Source organism: Heptranchias perlo, chromosome 15, assembly GCF_035084215.1.
Source record: "Heptranchias perlo isolate sHepPer1 chromosome 15, sHepPer1.hap1, whole genome shotgun sequence".
Taxonomy (NCBI): domain Eukaryota; kingdom Metazoa; phylum Chordata; class Chondrichthyes; order Hexanchiformes; family Hexanchidae; genus Heptranchias; species Heptranchias perlo.
In genome coordinates this window covers 16,957,580-16,973,582 of record NC_090339.1, presented here as the reverse complement: position 1 = coordinate 16,973,582, position 16,003 = coordinate 16,957,580, and the positions used below count along the sequence as shown (strand labels likewise).

Here is a 16,003-nt window from a genome sequence, read left to right as displayed (position 1 = left end):
AGAGTTTTGGTCCAAGTTTTGTGGTGTTCTTGTGTGGCGTGATGACAGAACCATGGTTATTAGGCCCTGTTTTGGTGATGTTATTCAGGACACACGGTATTTTTACAAAGGAGGAATTCCTGTCCGTAAAAGGACCAAAATGCTAAAAGGCAACTGTCATGAAGTTGACCCAGCGTCACCTTTTTTGTAGCTAATCGCTATTCCCTTAGTGCAACTGAGCACCGCTAACTACATTATCTAATCATCTGCGTCACTAATCAAGGCAGCAGCAATGGGTCTAATAGTGCAATTATTCTTGAAGTATTTCTGCAGTACCAGTTCTTGATCCCAGTGCTGCACAGGCCCAATTTATGCTGCAGGGTGGTTATTACAGAAGCTACACCATTACATGTGTACAAACTTATACATGCCCAATTGTGTATTTGCTTGATTTTTTTCCCCCTTTCCCTGAGACACTGGCTCGTACTGGGGTGTATGATTTCAAAGGCGCTGGCCATCTCCCTCCAGCACTTCATGTGTGAGTCTATATGGTGAGTAGTGGACAGGCTATTTGAGTGTGGGGACGTTTCCCAACATTTGCATGTGAGAATTTTCCAGCAGGGGTTGCTGAAGAGATCAGGAGTGGGAACCCCAGCTGATCTTTTCCTTCTCCCTTAACCCAAGGATGCTGAGACCAATTGTGAAATTTCTTCTGCTGCCCTGACTCAGCACAGGCAAGGGATTGAACCTTGGATCATCCTGGTCAGTATACAACAACAACAACTTGGGGTTCACATAGCACCTTTAATGTAGATGTCCCAAGGAACTTTGCAGAGGAGGGAGAGGAAAGAAAATTGGCATAGATAAGGGAGTTAATGAACAATGGAGGGAGAGATTAGGAAAGGTGATTGAAAGCTTTGTCGAAAAGATGGATTTTTCGAAGTTGTTGAAAGGTGCAGAGAGAAGAGTGGTTTAGGGAGGGAATGTAGAGAGGAGAGCTGAGATGACTAAAGGCTTTGTTCCCAATGGTAGAGCGAGCACCAAAGGCCAAGTTGGAGGACTGACAGTTGCAGGAAGGGATATAAGGCTGGAGGAGAATGCAGAGGTAAGGTAGGGTAAGGCCGCAGAAGAACTTGAGGACAAGCATTTTAAATTGGGCAAGCAGGATTGAGTGTAAGTCAGGATGCAGACAGCTGAATTTTGGACCAGTTGCAGTTTATGAAGGATGGGAAGCTGTGCAGAGGACATTGGAGAAACTGGGGTAGACTTTGACTTTATGCGATTGTGTAAAACGGGTGATAGCAATTCGGCAGCCCGTTTTACATCTCTACCCATTTTTATTTCCATTGTTGGGAATAACAAACCGGGACAGATGTAAAACACGCTGCCAAATCACTATCGCCCGTTTTACACAACCGCACAAAGTCAAAATCTACGTGATTGAGTCCAGTAATGACTGAAGGTGTTGATGAGGATTTCAGTGGAGGCAGGGGTGGAGTTGGGGTGGAGAAATAAGCAGTGATGTGGAGGTGAAAATAAGCAGTCTTGGTGATGAATAGGATGCGAGATTTGAAGCTCAGCTCAGGATCAAACAGGACATTTAGGTTTCACAACGTCTGGTTTATCCTGAGCAAGTGGCCGGGGAGGGGAATGTAAGCAGTGGCAGAGGAGCGAGGGCTGAAAACGATGGTTTCAGTCTTCCTAAGGTTCAGCTGGAGAAAGTTGACAGCACTGCCAGCAGTCTGCCGGCACTGAGTTGGTTGTGCAGCTAGGCCACGAGAAAATGGCGGAGTGGTAGAGCTGGGTATCATCAGCTACTTATGAAAGCTCACTCCGTGCCTGCAGATGACATCACTGAGGGGCATCATCTAGATGAGCAACAACAACAAACAACAAGCAACATACATTTACATAGTGCCTTTAATGTAGTAAAACATCCCAAGGCACTTCACAGGAACGTAACCAGACAACAGTTGACACCGAGCCAAAGAAGGAGACATTAGGACAGGTGAAAGACATGGATTTTAAGGAGTGTCTTAAAGGAAGAGAGAGAGGTGGAGAGGAAGAGAGGATTAAGGAGGGAATTCCAGGGCTCAGGGCCTAGGCAGCTGAAGGCACAGTTGTTAATGGTGAGGTGAAGGAAGTGGGGAATGCACAAGAGGTCAGAGTTGGAGGAACGGAGAGTTCTCAGAAACAACAGAACTTGGAACTGAGCCAGGTTTCCTCTTGTACTACTGATTCTGATATTGATTTTGTGGTTCAGGTCTGGCCTCGGGTTTCGCAGCCCTGAGGCGAGTGAAGAGGTTTAGGGAAGGAATTCCAGAGCATAGGGCCTAGACAGCTAAAGGCACAGCTGGCAATACTACACCTTTACCCATTAAGTCAATAGGGGAACGAGGTGCAGTTGATTTAATGTTGCTACTTGCTTCTGTTTAGATGGTAGCAGTATCTTTTACCAATAGCTGGGGTATTTCACCTTGGGGGTAATTTTAACTCCCCGGGACGGGGGAGGGGAGGGTTTAAAAATTTTAAAATGGGAAACCTGACCCCCAACTTGCCCACTTCCAGTTTTAACGGAGGCGGGTTGGGGAGGTGGGGGACTAACCTGTTCTCCGGACATGGGTCTGTCATTAAAATATTTTAATGAGGCTGCTTGCCTGTGATTTTATCTCTGTTCCAGATTTAAAGCCGGCAAGCTGGGTTTCCCGGGCCTCGGGAAACCCGACAGGTGAAGGGAGGCGAGAACGGCTAGGTGGAACAAATAATTGCTTTTCCAGCACTGCTTGTGGGCCATGAGGAGCTAACCTGTAAATATCCCTGCGATCTGAATCCCCCTGATGTCTGACTCCCCCCCCCGATGTCTGCCCCGCGATCTCCCCCCCACACAGTGTCTGACCTATCCGCCCCACAATCATCCACAATGTCCAACCCGTGATCTCCCTCCCCCACCCCGATGTCTGACCCCCCCCCCCCCCGATCTCCCCACAATGTGCGTCCTACGATCTCCCCCTAAAATCCACCCCACGATCTCCCCCCCCACCACCCTTATGTCCGATTCCCCCCCGATGTCTGACTCACCTCCCTCCCTCTGCTCCCTGGCTGCGGACTGGAGCTGCAGGTCTATTCGCTCGACAGTCAGCCAGCCAGCCTCTCAATCTGGCTGGCTGTGGCCAGGTTATTGCTTCAACTACTTTAAATCGGGCACTGCCGTTAAATTCGGTAGGACCCCCGGGAAACCCATATTTCCGGGTTGCTAAACTCCCCCCCCCCCAACCGTTGTTATCGGGGCCATTAAGTGCACCTATACTTCAGGGCCTGTGTGTTTATGGGGCACAATTGCTAATGGCTAAACCAGCTCTTCCGGTGATGCACACACCAAACTCCAGCAGGAGCAATACTACCAGCACTTCATTATTGCCTCATCCACAGCACAGCTGTAGCTCAAAACATGGCCAGCTTTACAAGAATGACAGATGCATGACAAAAATAAGGTTCAGCAATTACATCATGCCATCACATTAACAACCTCGGTTTGCAAGGCTGAAAGAAACATTCAATCTCTGAAACCCATCATTAATAAGGCCCTGAGTTCGATCCCTGTTCTGTACTGAGTTAGCTGATCCAGGGCAGCAGTAGGTCTATTGCAATTTTCTCAACCCATAAGGATAGGAAGGGGTAAAAATTGGCCATGGTTCCTGCTCCTGACTGCTATCCAGTGATCCTGACTGGAAGTTTTTTTTGTATTCGTTCATGGGATGTGGGCGTCGCTGGCGAGGCCAGCATTTATTGCCCATCCCTAATTGCCCTTGAGAAGGTGGTGATGAGCCGCCTTCTTGAACCGCTGCAGTCCGTGTGGTGAAGGTTCTCCCACAGTGCTGTTAGGAAGGGAGTTCCAGGATTTTGACCCAGCGACGATGAAGGAATGGCGATATATTTCCAAGTCGGGATGGTATGTGACTTGGAGGGGAACGTGCAGATGGTGTTGTTCCCATGTGCCTGCTGCTCTTGTCCATCTAGGTGGTAAGAGGTTGTGGGTTTGGGAGCTGCTGTCGAAGAAGCCTTGGCGAGTTGCTGCAGTGCATCCTGTGGATGGTACACACTGCAGCCACTGTGCGCCGGTGGTGAAGGGAGTGAATATTTAGGGTGGTGGATGGGGTGCCAATCAAGCGGGCTGCTTTGTCCTGGATGGTGTCGAGCTTCTTGAGTGTTGTTGGAGCTGCACTCATCCAGGCAGTGTGCACGTCTAGACGTCGTGAGGACAGGAGTAGACTTAACTCGCATTTACACTCCCTGTCTAGTTTCACACGTTAACAATTGCCACTTGAGCAGGGTAGTAGAGGATGCCCAGTACCATTAGGACAGAGGGCAGAAAATTGGTGAGAAAATAAATATTAACCAGCTAAATAGAAAGAAATTTGAGATTTCAGAGTCTAAAATTCAAAAATCTTTTAACTTACTTGTATGACAGGTAGAGTTTAAATTAAGCTGTCCAGTGACAGAGTTACAAGCCTATTCTGAAACATTTTGACAAAATTACCTCAGCCACTTTGGGGCTTTTCAGCAAAATCCATCTTTATTAAAATGCTGAAGGGTGCTTGTAATTGGTGCCAAGATCCATGTGATCTTAGGGCAGAAATTACTGTCAGTGCCATCGTACAAACACTTAAAATGAATAGGTTGATGCCTCAGTTAAAATAGTGGAGAGGAATTTGATTGAGAATGTATTGAGAGTTTAAACGATAACTTCAAACGTTTTAACTTCTACTCTCTGGCTGCTTTCCGTTGGGTCAGGTGACTTAATTTTATTCTGTGAAGAATTCTGTAACTGTTTAAGGAAGTGCACTCCAGTATCGAGCATTTATTTCATTCGAGCCTGTGAATGAAAATGCTACCAAGCAGATCCACCTGTTTTCTTTAAGCATGACTTGAGGAAAAGGGCTTTCCATTAATCCATGCCCCACAGCTGCAATGAAGTCACTGGTTGGAAAGAGTAGGATTTTAAATTTAATTAAACCAACAGTGATATTTGAAAGAGTTTGAGTGGCTAGCATTCATTATCAATCCTGCTTTCCATCAATGCTGTATTAATACAGGGTATTTTTGAATAGTCAAGGCTGTTCGACATTCTAAAGGGTTAAAGTCAAGGGATTTGATTTCCACTGCGCTGTAATCTTTTCATAATAGAAATATCCAGCCTAAAAAACTCATAAATCCAAAATCAGATCCAAAGTCTGATATGAAATTAGATTACTGGAAGAGGCATTGGAATGCAGAAATTAAAATCTGAGACTGAAACATATACGAAAGGGAGTTAACACAATGTACAAAAAGGAAGATTTATAATAATAAAACCTGCGACACAAGTTGGAATGCAACCTCTGTGAACCACGCTCCCAGAAATTGACTCTGACATGATAAAATTAAACAACAGTATTTGAGTAGGTGGGTATCGCATTAATATTTTGATTCATTCATTTTGGTGACCAAAATGTACGGTTTGACAGTGACTCAAAGTATAATACCTTCTGTCTCATATCAGTACCAAAGCTGTGTTGAACAGGTATGATGCAAATCAGCAGCTCCTCGCTATGCCCTGACAATACAACCAACTCTGACCCTAATCCCTTGTGAGCAATCCCCACTGCACATGGTGACATTTCTGATGTAGTGAGGCTGCAGGTGATGTTCAATTGATGACATACTAGATTATTACATTATTGTGCATTATATGAAGGCTGAATCAAGCCCAGTCCATGATCAAGAGCTTAACTCTTAAAAATTCAGACAAGGGACAATCTGCTTGCAAAGAGTGTAGCTCAGAAATGCCAGCTCTCATGCTATCGCATATCCCACCTCATGTTCAGATAGATGTAACGTTTACAAAAGTAGTTTTTGTTTTACTGATTTTCTCCATTCTTTTCCTAAAGGCCTGGCTCTCACTGGTTTACCGTTCCATAGTCACTCTATAACGTCATACAACTAGCTATTCTTTATCTATAAGCCTTGACAGTGGGTACTGGCAGGTTGTTCAAAGCCTGGAGGTTGGTGGGGGGGGGTGGGGGGTGCTGTGGGGAGGGCAGCCGAGCCTGATCCACACACGCACACTTTCCATTAGGGGTTACTGTGCTGGGCGTGTTAACCTATTTTGCTAAGTTGTGCTGAGACCATTCTCTAAGCTATTTGGACTTACACATCTTCAGCAATCCTACCAATATGGAGTACAATCTTCCACGAAACGCTGAAAGATCATGACACCGTAGCACAGCAGTGTGTTGCCTTCGCACTTCAGTAATTACAAGGCTGAGGATATCTGGACAACGCATCACTCACCAATAAGATCCTTACCAAAGATATGGAATTTGTCATTCACTGCTACCTCCTTGGTTTAATGATTGAATTTCCTCGACACTAGCACTACCCTGACCTTTTCACATCCAAACGTCCAATACCCTGTATATCTATATCACCTATTATTGCTCATTACTAAACATTCCACCACTTAGTGGATGCAAATAGTGCTTGTAAGCTGTTTCGATTATCTCAGCTGGACTGTACGCCCAGTATCAGCCACACGACCAACACCAGATGTGCAGTATAATTTTGACAATAGGCACCGGTAACAAGGTTATCTGGAAGGGGTGGTCTTGCACTACTAGTGATTAGGGTTACCAACCCTCCAGGATTGTCCTGGAGTCTCCAGGAATTAAAGATTAATCTCCTGGACACTGCTATGAGAAATCCAGGAGAAAAATCAAAGGAGCATTAAAAAAATTGTGTTTTTTTTTCCACTTTCTTTGAACACTTTTGTTTATTAGTTATAAAAATATTGGAGGTGGGGAAAAGAGGCCTTTGACTGGGTGGGATGGTTGGATGCGGGAAGTCATGTGATGAAACCTTCATGAATACTTTCAACCAGAGTTGGCAAGCCTACTAGTGATACAACATTTCTATAGGATACCTCAGGTGGCAAACTGCCTCAAATTTCTTCACAACAAGAAGGAGGGGGACACTGGGTAGGGATGGAAGAACTTGGAGTTGGGAAGGGTACAAAACATGTGGTTGAAGGGTCAAGCTTTTAAGAGGCTCTTGAAACACTGAGAGAAGTGGTATCATGGAGGGTTTAGAAGGAGACTTCCAAAGGGCAGGGGTATAGTAACTGAACCCCCCACCAACGGTGGAGTGAAAGCAGTGGGATATGAGCAATAAAGTCGGAGTCGAAGCAGCGGAGAGTGTGCGGTTGGAGGACATCACTCGGGTAAAAAGTAAGACCATGGAGGCATTCGGAAATGATGGGTAGGGCCTTGAAGGTGAAATGCTGAGGGAGAGGGAGCCGCTGGACTTTGGCAAGGATAATGGGAGTGGGCTATCTAGTACAAGAAGTTACAGGCTTGGGAGTTTCAGATTAGGTGGCATTTGTGAAGAGTGGAGAAACAGAGACTGGTGAGGAAAGCATTCAAGATATTGATCCTCAAAGTGATGAAGGTATAAATTAGGGTTACAGTGACAGAGGAAGAAAGATAGGACATAAGCGGACAATGTCCTTGAGGTAGAAAAATGCAGTCTTCATGACTAACTAGATGTAGTGATGAATACGGCCCATAGTTTCTACTTTGTAAACACCACTTTTTGAAAATTTAACAACAACTCTCAGGCGATTTGCTGTACAAACATTCAATTTCTACTGACTGATGAAAAGAGCTATCTCATCGGCCTCTTTCAATCATTAGCAATCTCATCAGCAGTCATAGGCTGGCAAGCAGCAATCCATGTGTGTGTGCAAACAGAGCCCTGCCTTCTCTCACTTAACATTTAACAGGGATGCAAGTGGTTCAACAAAACTTTGACTCTTTGCCTGTGTCACTTTTCAGAATGTGGTTGTTGCTACACCATTTGGCACAGTACAATTAGCAAAATAAATTTCTTCTCATTGAATGTAGTGATATTACTGACCAAAGGCAACATAATTTTCCACTTGGAATGTAATAGTGAAAATTGGCTACTCCAGGACATGGGGGAAAGGACAGGCTGCTAGGAAAAAGCTTATGTGCCACCCAGTATATCCCCTGTTTTGATATATCCTCTCACTGGCAGAGACACAGCTAGATAGAACCTAGCCTTATCGTTGCCACAGCGATCAAAAAACTCTTGTTTTCTTGGGTTCAATTCTGGCCTCTTGCGCATCCCTGATTTTCTTCACTCCACCATTGGTGGCCATGCCTTCAGCTGCCTCGGCCCTAAGTTCTGGAATTCCCTCCCCACCTCTCTCTCCTCCTTTAAAACGCTGCTTAAAACCTATCTCTTTGACCAAGCTTTTGGTCACCTGCCCTAATATCTCCTTATGTGGGTCGGTGTCAAATTTTGTTTGATAACGCTGCTGTGAAGCGCCTTGGGATGTTTTACTATGTTAAAGGCGCTATATAAATGCAAGTTGTTGTTGTTGGTTCCTGCAGTAGGAATGTGTCTCAGTGGGATTGGACTCCAGCTGGGCATGTCAGATAATACAAATATTTTTTTTTAAATGGTCCATTTGCTACATGGGTGTAATTACCTCCCAGCCTCATCTGAATATTTTATTTTCAGCAAGAGTTGAAAGGGAGAGAATGGAAAGTCGGCTCGGGAGACATTACCATATTTACATTCACTGCTCCTGCTGCAATTAAGGACAGCATTCAGATTTTGGGCGAAAGGAGGTTTACCAGCAGCTTTACTTCCTCATGATAAATCCATCACCTTCACCACAGGGAAAATTATGTCCTGCAGAGGGAACCTATGAGCTTTCAAATCTCCACTTAACTGCTCTACTGTGTACCTATGTTTTTTTGTTGCTCTAATATTATAGCTGCTGGTGCAGGTATTTGGGGGTTAACCAATTTAGCCCCCACACTAAATTGGTTAACCCCCAAATACGGGCGTGGGATCACAGTGCGTGATTAGCCTGCGCCTGTTGGTTGCGATGCAGGCAGCTCATAACATTCGTGCCTGGTGATTTCAATGATTGCTGCGTGGCTGTACGCACCAGCAGGGGGCCCCGATATTGGGAGTGGCTCGCACCACTCAAAGACAGCCTTCGCCTCTTAAAGGGGAGGTGCACTGTGGCTGCAGGAAGTGGTAGAATCTGTGCTGCAACATAGTGAAGAATGCTGGTGAGGGGAATTCTGGAATTCGCGCAACAGCTTGGCAGCTCAAGGTTTGCAGGACTCTTATATTTTCAAAATATACGGGTCTGAACGGAGATCAGAAATTGCACAAGTAAAACATAGATGCAGGTCTCGTCCTTATGTTTAAAATCTGTTGTTGCATTTTAAGATATTGAATAAAGGTTTCTCAAAACTACATCCCACCCCCTCCAATCTGCACGTCAGACCCAGCCAATCTGCCGATCTGAGTTTGTACCTGGCCTGTGAGAAAGCGTGCTCCAAGGCTCCTGGATGATGCACTAGAGGCCTTGGTGGAAGAGGGGGATAGAAGGAGGAGCATCCTATATCCATAGTGGGGGGGGGGGGGCACAAGGCCCTCCAGACATGTGTTCCCGAGGCAGTGGGAAGCAGTAGGGGACGAGGTCAATGCCAGGAGCAGTGCACCACACACATGGACGCGGTGCAGGAAGAAGTTCAATGCTTTGACGAGTGGTCAAGGTGAGTGAGGTCAACTGTCAAGTGGCATCTCCTACCAACTGCACCACTAGCTGCATCCATTGCTCCACTCACTACACCCCCATCAACCACCTACCAACAAACTCTTTCAATCAGTACTCAACTCTTCCAATCAGATGCTTTATCTCACCCTCACACATTACCACAGTTGCAAGCCGCACACCCACAACTCATAGCTCGTACGCACTGGCAGCTATTCCACCATGACAGCCACATCACCCAAACATCTTGCAGGACACTCACCGACACACATCCCGCTTTCTTGCAGGAGAAGATGGCGCATAACAGGAGGCAACAAGTGGCAGTGGCTCCATGGAACATGAACCTGCTGTCCCACCCCTGCCACTCCACCAGTGCTCCTGCTGTCAGCTAGCCAGCCCGCTCCCTGTAGAGTATTGCAACCTTATTCAAGTACAGGAAACCTCTAAAAACAGGTACAAATGCATCAGCAGCCAGAATAAATAATCGAGCAACTAACCAGTAACTCCTGCATGATCCCTCTAAACAGCAGTGGTGGGGGGGGGTCCTCCATGCCGTTTGAGATCCATTCACCTGTGCGAGGTTAAGGCAGTGCGTTGGCTGGAGCGTGCAGTTCCAAAATAGCAGTAGTCCCTTTAAATCAGCGTTGCACACTTATCAAAGTCATAATCTCCCTACTCAACATGCTGCCAGCAAATGCCTTTACCAAGATGGCGTCCTGCGGAAGTCACACCGGAAGTGTGCACGTGCATCTCAGATGCCATTTTAGGGGCTTAGGAGTCCGCGTAGCGCCTACAAAACGGGCACGCCGTGGCCCAATTTTGCCACCTGTGAAATCTCCTGGTTACTTAATTGGAGTGGGCAGGATGGGATTCATATTTCTGTCACTGCACAACTGCACGTCATGTGTCCAGAAGTTATTGACCCACAGAACATTTCGGCCATCGTTCAGCACACTATGAATGTGAAATTATTAATGATCTCCCATGAGGAAATAAAACAAGAAAGCTGTCAGCATATTTTGACAAGAGATGGTGCAGAATCAAATACAACTTTAAAATTGCTCTATATGATTCCATTAAGAAAAACTTTGGAGTATATTTTAAATTCTAGGTATTTTTGAATGAATCCTCTAAGGTAGTGTAACCTTTCTGATGTTATGTGTATTATGAGATTTCAGCAAAGGCTTTCGAATAAGCTATTTAAACCTTCTATAAAATTGAAAGATTTACAGAATGTAAAAGGCACTTTTGCTTGCAAGTCTTAAAATTTCCCATTTGCGAGTGATCCAGACACATCTGTGAAAGTAGGAAAATTATTAGTTACGAGCTTTACCTAACTAAATGTAAGAAAACGGAGGATTTTTCCCACCTATTAGGCTAGATATTTATCTTCACCATTAACATAGAGGAATATTGGATGAACTTGTGAAACCATCCTCTGCTCCTATCATACTCTGTCATTTATGGGCTATATTTGGGGAATTTCTAAGGGATTTTTTTTTAAATAGGCCACTTATTTTTTAACATTTAACTTATTTCCTACATTACAACAGTGACTACACTTCAAAAGTGCTTCATTGGCTGTAAAGCGCTTTGGGATGTCCTGAGGTTGTGAAAGGCGTTATATAAATGCAAGTTCTTTGTTTAAGGTTATGAAATGCCTGATACTGTACCAAGGCAGGGAGCTTTTCACTTCCAATGAATGTTTCTTGGGTTTTTTGCCTTTGCCCTGCTGTGTGACTCTACAGAACATTATTTGTCTCTGGTTTTGTAATGATTAAAATTGGTAATAAAGACTTAAAAGGGCTTTCTGTTCACGGCAGCATTTGTCAAACCTGTTTCTTCCGGAGAGGAAGAAAAGCCAAAAGGGGCCATGTGGGTGAAGTTTCCTCATGACGACTTCACCTGCAAGCAGCGTGCGTTTGATGTCAAACAAAGGAGAAAAAAGTTCAAGAGACAGCTTTCAGGATAATGCGACCACTTCAAACAAAATGGAGGCATTAGGAATTCAAACCTGTTTCATCATGAGTTTTTGTTCTTTGTTTTTGGAAAAGGAGATCATTAGGGCCACAGCGCCTGCTGACCACAATTGAAAAATCAATACGTACAGTAATCAACCATTTGAGTACTCAATGAAAGGAAACCATCGGCCCTGAGCAGCTTATGCCTCAGTTGTCCTGCCCTAACCAGTGCATTATTGACCGCAGTTGCAATACTGATGTGAATGGGAGCCATGGTTTTACTGCCCCGTTGCCTTATTGTGCGTGGGGAAAGCAAAGGTCCCCACATTACAACAGGAACAAAGAGCCCTGATTACCGGCTTATAGTTGCCAGTGAGATTTCTAATGATTGATAAGAAAAGTCAGTTCTTTTCAACTCTGTATGATGGTACAGCTGTTTGCCAGCTGTGATGCACAACACAAAGAGTCACAAAGAATTACGTTGACAGTACAACACGGAAACAGGCCATTTGGCCCAACCAGTCCACGTTGGTGTTTATCCTTTCCACGAACAGTAGTCCTAGTACCATGTGCCCGCCCTGTTTCTGTATCTCCTTTTCCTTCAACCGTCTAACTTATACATAAATGTTCACATGGTCTCTGCTTCAATCACTAACTAGTGCATTTTACAACCTCACAATCCCCTGTGTAAAAAAAGGTTTCTCCTACTCTCTATCCTAAATCTCTTATATTTAATCTTATATCTATTTTCCCTCATTCTAGACCCCTCAATCATTGGAAACAGTCTGTTTCTAACTACACTGTCCCACCCTTTCAGAAAATTAAAGACTTGGGTAATGGATACAAATGCTTAAACCATTCATCTGAAAATTCCCCTCTCCGTTATTTTAGGGAAGCCGTTAATGCGTTCAAAATAAATGGGTTAAAGCCTAAAATACCAGGGAGAGGAATTTCACATAAATGTGTTAAGCGTTCATACCCATTATCCAAGGTACAATTTCATTTTTTCTTAAAGGCTCTCCATGTTGATATTTCTAGTTTCAGCCAGGGTATGGCATCATCGTTGGATAACAAAAGGCAGTCAGTTCCATTCTATTGATTTAACAGGATGAATTTCCTGTGTGCTTTTTTGAAAGAAAAAAGCACCATTTTATGAACGGCAAAGCACCGTGACATGGTCATCCTATGACAAAAAGAACTGTTCATTTATTTTCCCGATGGAGCAATTAATTGCTGCAATTGGTAAGTGGAAAACATAGCCTTTACTGGGAGATGAAATGATTTAAAAAATGAATTACTGTTCGGAACTAGATATCGGATGCTCTGAATATACCAATCCTGACAAAAGTAGCTCAAATCACTAATGTATAGACCAAAGGGACTGCAAATATCCCAGAGTTCTTAATGGAATTAGAATTTGATGCCAATCAACTTGTAATGGCCTGTGGGCTTTCAAGTCAGGTGAAGGCAAAAAAATACAGACAGGCTAAGATTATCTCTGATCCAGGGCTTTACTTCATAACATCAGCGTTTTAAATGATTCACTTTTTTATTTTATTGTTATTGCTTTTTCATCCCTGTGATCTGCCTCGTCTTTCACAAAACAGTGTTGATTTAGTCAGTTCCACATTGAAAATGGCAGTTTACATCTAAGTCAGATGTCTAGTGGTAATGGAAATGGCGTAATACAGGTCTTGAAATAGTGCAATACAAGTCTGAATGGTGTAAAACAGGTCTCAAAATGATATAATACAGGTGTTGAAATTATGTAATACAAATCTCGAAATGCTGTAATACAGGTCTCAAAATGATGTAATACAGGTCTTGAAATGGTGTAAAACAGGTCTCGAAATGATGTAATACAGGTCTTGAAATGATGTAATACAGGTCTTGAAATGGTGTAAAACAGGTCTCGAAATGATGTAATACAGGTCTCGAAATGGTATAATACAGGTCTCAAAATGATGTAATACAGGTCTTGAAATGGTGTAAAACAGGTCTCGAAATGGTGTAAAACAGGTCTCGAAATGGTATAATACAGGTCTCAAAATGATGTAATACAGGTCTTGAAATGGTGTAAAACAGGTCTCGAAATGGTATAATACAGGTCTCAAAATGATGTAATACAGGTCTTGAAATGGTGTAAAACAGGTCTCGAAATGGTATAATACAGGTCTCAAAATGATGTAATACAGGTCTCAAAATGATGTAATACAGGTCTCGAAATGGTGTAAAACAGGTCTCAAAATGATGTAATACAGGTCTCAAAATGATATAATACAGGTCTCGAAATGGTATAATACAGGTCTCGAAATGATGTAATACAGGTCTTGAAATGGTGTAAAACAGGTCTCAAAATGGTATAATACAGGTCTCAAAATGATGTAATACAGGTCTCAAAATGATGTAATACAGGTCTCGAAATGGTGTAAAACAGGTCTCAAAATGATGTAATACAGGTCTCAAAATGATATAATACAGGTCTCAAAATGATATAATACAGGTCTCGAAATGGTATAATACAGGTCTCGAAATGATGTAATACAGGTCTTGAAATGGTGTAAAACAGGTCTCGAAATGGTATAATACAGGTCTCAAAATGATGTAATACAGGTCTTGAAATGGTGTAAAACAGGTCTCGAAATGATGTAATACAGGTCTTGAAATGGTGTAAAACAGGTCTCGAAATGGTGTAAAACAGGTCTCGAAATGGTATAATACAGGTCTCAAAATGATGTAATACAGGTCTCAAAATGATGTAATACAAGTCTTGAAATGGTGTAAAACAGGTCTCGAAATGATGTAATACAGGTCTCGAAATGATATAATACTGGTCTTGAAATGGTGTAAAACAGGTCTCGAAATGATGTAATACAGGTCTCGAAATGATATAATACTGGTCTTGAAATGGTGTAAAACAGGTCTCGAAATGATGTAATGCAGGTCTCGAAATGGTGTAAAACAAATCTCGAAATGGTATAACACAGGTCTCGAAATGATGTAATACAGGTCTCGAAATGATGTAATACAGGTCTTGAAATGATGTAATACAGGTCTCAAAATGGTATAATACAGGTCTCGAAATGGTATAACACAGGTCTTGAAATGATGTAATACAGGTCTTGAAATGGTATAACACAGGTCTTGGCTACTTACTCTTTAGACACTGATTTGTATTCCAACAGGAGACAAAAAAACCCTCAAATTTCCACAATGAATCAATGTGAACAGTCTCTAATGCATAAGGTCACAAGTCTTTTATTGCTTTATTAGAATCAGGATTTTCCTTTTTTTTACCAAATAGGCTTGCTTCTCAATTTTGTACAGACAAATGAAATCAAAAAACCAGGCCAAAATGCTAGAACATGATTAAAGCCTGCCCCCATTCTTTGGTGTGTAATACAATGATTGCCTCCTGAATCATTTTCTTCCATAAATTGGCATAAATATATACCTGACAATCAGGACATTTTGAAATTTTAAAAACTATTGGGGATATTTAGACAGGTGCCATTATACCTTAGTTCTTTCTGGGACAAAAGACATCCCTCCCCCTATAACTGAAGGGGTAATATTGCCCCATTCATATGTTTCTCATTAGACTCAGTTCCTTGAAATGCTAGGAGTCACTGGCTCAGACTACCTAATAGTGCTGTTGCTTTGTTAGTGTTGTGTCAGACACAATAGTTTCAATAGCTTCACTTTTATTACCTGCTTTTTATTTTTTTGTCCCAAGTCTTTATTAAACCAAAGATAACAAAATAAATCTGTGGCTCCAAACGCAACTAGTGACACTGACACAACTGCCTCTCGCCTTCAATGCACACTCTCTTCTGGTAAATCTCTTTCAAGTGAATCTACTGGACAGAAGTGACCCTTTCAGATATCAGCTAATCCACTTTTGCTCTGCGATTAAACAAAGCGCCCTGTTTCAGGAGAGCAACCTCTGTGTATCCTTCTCCCACTTTTACAATTGGGAATCAGGGACCAGTTCCCGTAGGTGCATTATGCTTTGCTCTAAATACAGAGGTACCCAGAGAACAAAACATGTGGGACCAGCTCCCCAAGTTTCCCATTATCGAAACTGACCGCTTTATCCCAGCGGCAGAATCAGAGACCCACATTTCCCTGGTTGGTTCCTGGAACCTGGGGCTCTTTACGCTATGCAAGGAGGCCAATAGAAGGAGATAAACATCTGTCCTCAGCTGCACTGTGTAGTAAAAGCACCTTAAAATCACAATTCCACAAAACCTGATGAAAACATAAAACCCACTAGATATATAGCAAAACACAAAACTCTTAAAGGGATAAATTCTGTTCTTTTGAATTGCTTTGATGTGTATGTGATGCATAGCAGATTGATATAGTTCCATGCATCCTGCATCGGAGCTGAGGGAAGGGTAGAATTGCAGAGGCTCTGGTCACAATC

At 43.1% G+C, this 16,003-nt stretch overlaps 1 protein-coding gene across 1 annotated transcript in view; it reads right to left on the bottom strand.

Moving 5' to 3' along the window:
• pcdh19 (protocadherin 19) overlaps nt 1-16,003 on the bottom strand; it is a 103,299-nt gene that overhangs the window by 70,742 nt on the left and 16,554 nt on the right. The window lies entirely within an intron of this gene.